Source organism: Physeter macrocephalus, chromosome 6, assembly GCF_002837175.3.
Source record: "Physeter macrocephalus isolate SW-GA chromosome 6, ASM283717v5, whole genome shotgun sequence".
NCBI lineage: Eukaryota > Metazoa > Chordata > Mammalia > Artiodactyla > Physeteridae > Physeter > Physeter macrocephalus.
In genome coordinates, this window is record NC_041219.1 from 34,595,064 (window position 1) to 34,601,063 (window position 6,000).

Below are 6,000 nucleotides of genomic sequence, written 5' to 3' on the forward strand. Positions count from 1 at the left end.
CCCCACCCCACCCCCTTCCTTGACAACCACAAGTCTGTTCTCTATGTCTATGAGTCTGTTTCTGTTTCAGAGATAGGTTCATTTGTGTTGTATTTCAGATTCCACCTATAAGTGGTATCATACGGTATTTGTCTTTCTCTTTCTGAGTTACTTCACTTAGTATGATAATCTCTAGTTCGATACATATTGCTGCAAATGACATTGTTTTGTTCTTTTTTATGGCTGAGTAATATTCAATTGTGTGTGTGTGTGTGTGTGTGTGTGTGTGTGTGTGTGTGTGTACACACATACATACGACATCTTCTTTAAGGATTTTATTTATGTGAAGAGCATTGGGAAGTTGTCATTGGGACCCCAAAACTCGGGGATGCTTTTCTTTGCTGGGTCAAATCTCACTCTGATTCTTTGTACTTATGACGAAATTAAAATCTCAGGACACCAAGACGTAGAGACCAGGCAAAGGGCTACACATGACCCTTATTCCTTACCAAGTGCAACCCAAAACAACAGCCACATTAACTCCTGCCTCTGGTCCTCCCTTAAGCTGCTTTTCTTCAGTTTTCTAACCAATTCTGGGCCTCGATCTTTGTGTTTCTCTCCTGTTGTTTGGAAGAACAGACAATAGAGGAGTTTTGACCATAGCTTAGATGTGAACCCCTGAAGAGACCAACTTTCCCAGAAAAGGAAGTGAAGCTCTTACATATTTTAAATCAGACTGTTGAGTCTCAATTCTGGATAGGAGACAAAGAGGAAAAACATGATCCTATTTGCCTTTTGAAAAGATAACTAGATACAGTGTGAAAAAAAAAGAGGAGGTTAAGAGAGGCTACAGAGAGACAACAAAAACTATTGCTGTCGTGGTGATGTTAAGGCAGAGGTGTTAGGAGCTGATGTTAAGAGGTGATGCTAAATGTGAATGCAAGTAGACATATTTATAAGATAGAAGGCAAAACCAACTGGACTTGGAGATGGATCAGATATGAAAAGTATAGGAGAGGAAGATGTCAAGATGTCCTAGACTCTTAAGCTGTGTAACTAGATGAATGGTCATAGCCTTCAAGATATGGAGCACAGAGGGAAGATTTAAGGGGAAAAACCGAGTTCAGTTTTCAACTGGTGGAATTTGAGATGCTTCAAAGATTTCCAAGAGATGGGATTTAAGCAGTGGATGTTAAACTCTGGCATTCAAGGCATACATTCTCCAAGATGCTTGATGGATGTTTTCAGTCCAGAAGCTCAAGTCCTTCAGTCTGTAAAATGCTCTTGAATTATTTCTTTGAGGCTTCCCTTTCCTTCATTTTTCTCTGTTCCTTCTTCTACAACTCTTGTTATTCAGGTGTTATCTTTCCTCTATTTTAAAAAAAAATGTATTATTTATTTATTTATTGGCTGCGCCGGGTCTTAGCTGTTGCACGTGGGCTCTTCCTTGCAGTGCGCGGGCTTCTCTCTAGTTGCGGCATGCAGGCTCTCTAGTTGTGGCGCGTAGGCCTAGTTGCCCTGTGGCATGTGGGATCTTAGATCCCTGACCAGGGATCAAACCGGCGTCCTCTGCATTGCAAGACAGATTCTTAACCACTGGACAACCAGGAGTCCCTCTTTTCTCTATCTTTTATCTCTCTTTTTTTTGGACATATTTTCTGGAGGATTTCCTCAAATTTGTCACCCAACACTCTCACAAGGAGATATCTAAAAATGATCACACAGAGCTTCCCTGGTGGTGCAGTGGTCGGGAGTCCGCCTGCCAATGCAGGGGACACAGGTTCAAGCCCTGGTCCGGGAAGATCCCACATGCTGCGGAGCAACGAACCCGGGCGCCACAACTGCTGAACCTGCACTCTAGAGCCTGCGAGCCACAGCTACTGAAGCCCGCACACCTAGAGCCCATGCTCCACAGCAAGAGAAGCCACCGCGATGAGAAGCCCGCACACTGCAACGAAGAGTAGCCCCCGCTGGCCACAACTAGAGAAAGCCTGCGCAACAACAAAGAACCAACACAGCCAAAAATAAATAAATAATATAAATAAATAAATAAAAAATAAAATAAAAATGATCACACAAACCTGAGTGGTGATTGGTGCTGCTATCGCTTAAATGTTTGTGTCCCCACCAAGGTTCATAGGCTAAAACCTAATCCCCAGTGGTATTAGGGGGTGGGGTCTTTGGGAGGTGATTAGGTCATGGGGAGGGGGCTCATGAACAGTATTAGAGTCCTTATAAAAGGGATCCTGGAGAGGTTCCTTGTCCCTTCCACCATGTGAGGATACAGTGAGAAGGCAGCCGTCTGTGAACCAAAAGGCCATCTCTCATCAGACACTGAATCTGCAGATGCCTTAATCTTGGACTTCTCAGCATCCAGAACTGTGAGAAATAAAAGTTTGTTGTTGTTGTTTGTTTGTTTGTTTTAAATATTTATTCATTTAGCTGCTCCAGGTCTTAGTTGTGGCATGCGAGGTCTTCGTTGTGGTGTGCGGTATCTTTAGTTGTGGTACGTGAGATCGTTTAGTTGCAGTATGAGGGATCTTAGTTGCAGCACGCAGGATCTTAGTTCCCTGACCAGGGATCAAACCCAGGCCCCCTGCATTGGGAGCACAGAGTCTTAACCACTGGACCACCAGGAAAGTCCCAAATGTTTGTTGTTTAAGGCAACCCAGTCTATGGTATTTTTGTTATAGCAGCCTGAACTAAGACAGATATTTTTCTAAAATCTGTCAATTGTTGCCTCTCTTGCTACGATGACTCCTCCTCCCTTCTTCTACTCCTTCATATTATATTAAGGTTGAGTTCTGCCATGCACCTATGCAGTGTCCATGGGTATTACTGGAAAATCTTATACTTAAGAGAGGAAGAATCTAACAGAGATTCAGAAAATGAAAAGAAGAGATAAAAGGGAGAATAGTTTGAGCTGGGAATTTGGATAGCCTGTATCACTGCATATCTTTGATTAATTAATTTTTCTCTTAATTATTCTGTCATCATAATTTGGAGGGGGAAAAAAGATGATAGTTCCATCTAAAAGGTCATGATTTCAAAGCAGTCCAGGCTAACCAAACTCAGAAAATGACTTTGAAGAAAGTGTCTTCATGGCTTAAAAGTAAAAGTTGCAGCTATTGCTTCAATGGGAGAGTCCATGAGGGACAATGTTTTTGGTTTTTTTTTTGGCTGCATTTGGTCTTTATTGCTGCGCACGGGCTTTCTTATTTGCAGCAAGTGGGGGCTACTCTTCGTTGTGGTGCGTGGGCTTCTCATTGTGGTGGCTTCTTTTGTTGCAGAGCACAGGCTCTAGGTGCACGGGCTTCAGTAGCTGTGGCACATGGGCTCAGTAGTTGTGGCGCGTGGGCTTAGTTGCTCCACGGCATGTGGGATCTTCCCGGACCAGGGATCGAACCCGTGTCCCCTGCATTGGCAGACAGATTCTTAACCACTGTGCCACCAGGGAAGTCCCATGAGGGACAATGTTAGATGGTGCATTGGTCCATATTTTTTGAAAGAGAGGCTTGAATTGACATTTAACATATACTTAGGTTGACCTGCACCCTAACCTGATGCCCCTGATAGAGAAGAGAATCTCTATCAGGGGCATCAATAATGCCAAGTGAAAAGTCAAGTTAACTTCCTGGAATATGATTTCCCAAAGTGGCCCTAGGCTTCAAGCTGACTTTTTTCAAAATATACATGCCCCTCCCCCACTTAAAAAAAAAACACCGTATTGATTCCTTCCTTTTATTTAAATCCCCATCCTCTAAGCTCCAGCATTTTGAGTTCACTAAAAAATATTTTTCAAGTCGCCTTTGCAAACTCCTAAAACAGAGTCCTGAAAATGTTACTAGGATAAGAAAGACAGTCCCATCTCCAGATGGAGTGACCCTAAATAACTCTCTGTGTCTTAGTTTCCTCATCTCTCAAAGGAGAGTAATAATAGTACCTACTTCAGAGGGTTGTTGCAGGGAGAAAATCAGTCTATACACGGAAAGTGTCTATATGCTTAGAATAGTTTCACTCAAAAAGTGTGAGTGATACTTTGTTATTATTATCAATGTTATAATTATATGAGAACTGAGTGGCTGGTAGGAGACATTCCTGGCCCAACATTCTCTTGGGATGATATCAGAAAGAGAATGAAGTGGTACTTGAGGGGTCTTGATCTGTCCAGGATGGATGAATGTGTTACAGTGTCTTTCTGTACCCACTGGAGACTCACGTGGACCTTAAACTTTGCCCTTGAGATTTTCTAGGGTACCTAGAGTTGCCAAGCAGGCAGAAGGTTCCTTGAGATTCTAACCACTTGTTATTGAAACCTATAGATCCAGAAGATAATACCCTTCACCCTTATGAGGAGCCCAAAGGAGACAGGATTTTTTATCCACCCCAGAACTATAACACAAACTAAAGCAAAGGTGCCGTGACTGTGATATGGTTGGTGTGACAAAGTACTGTCTCACGAAACAGGCCCTGCTCAGCTTTTTATTTAAAGAGTGTTGGGCCATTCTATTCCTAGGGCTGATCTATTTGCACAGCAACCCCTGCCCCTTGCCCCTCACACAGAGTGTGATTTACGCCTGGCTGAAAGCACACCAGCTAATTCTCTTTGAGCCTGACTCTTTCCCCAGCTTGCCATTTGAAGATGGTTTACGGGCACAGAGCTCTTGTCTGGAATGCTGAAAGAGCTAAAGTTTTGCCCAGTGGGCTCTGCACCAAAGGCGGCCCCAGCTTTATAGCCATGAGCGTTGATTCGAGGCAGGATTTTGCAAATCTATCGTGCAGCCCCCTTAACCAGAGAAATAGACTTCTCGCCTTTAGGAAGGCATGCAAATTCACAATTCCCTTTGCCTAAACTGAATGAATTCTCCACTCCTGTCCCAGCTTCCTGATTCCAAGGGAAAATCTTTCATATTACTTCTGTAAATTAACTATGCTAGAGAAGGGTCAAAGAGCGTCAGATAAAATTCAGTTTAATTTTGAAGTGCGAGATTATCACAGCTGAATTTGAGGAGGTCCATTCTTTTCAGCAGCTGGTGTTATATTTTCATATGTTGTATAAAAGTATTCTGTACAAATGTCAATCCTACAGTTCTGGGGGCAGGACGTAAGGTAGATTTAACCAATCGGGAGATATTTTTCATGCCATCTCAAAGTAACTCACAGATGCCTGACAGCTGCAGCTGTCCAGGCCCCTCTCGATGGCATTGCTCTATGACTCAGAGGGATGTTTATGCCAGAGAATGCTGTCACTGCAACACTACCCCAGAGATGCCCCAGGAGAAAATAATTTGGAGCAATGAGTGAGAGAGGAAGGTCCCTAAGCAGATTTAGTCAAACCCAGCCTCATATCTGAGTGCAAACAGTGGTCTATGAGAGGTGGAAAATGCATGAGCTTTGGGGTCAGGTAGACTCAGCCACCATTCTTAGCCCTGGGCACTTTATATTCAGTCAGTCAGTCATCCAACTGACAGTTATTGAGGCTCTACTATGTGCCAGAAACTGTGCTATATGCTGGGATATAATGATAAGCAGGACTGACTACATAATTTGTGAGGCCTGTGCAAATAAAAAAAAATGCAGGGGCCCTTGTTCAAAGATTATTAAGATTCAGCATGGCAACATCAGAGTGTTAAAGCAAGCATGGGCCCTGTGCAACTGGTCTACATGAAGCTGCTTCTCATGAAAAGCCTTAGGAAACAAGAGATTTTGTGCTCATGGAGCTGAATTTCTGGGGAGAAATTCTTTAATCACACCAATTAATCTAAAATTATGGCTCTATAAGGACTGTTGAAGAACAAGAGCATGATTCTATGAATGCCTGTCAGAGCAAGTATCTTAGCTCAGACTGCTACAGTAAAACACCATAGAAGGAGTGGCTTAAACAACAGATTTATTTCCTCACAGTTTGGAGGTTAGAAGGCCAAAATCGGAGTGTCAGCATGGTCGGGTTCTGGCGAGAGCTCTCTTCCTGGTTTGCAGATGGCCTCCTTCTTCATGTCGTCACATGGCAGACAGAGAGAG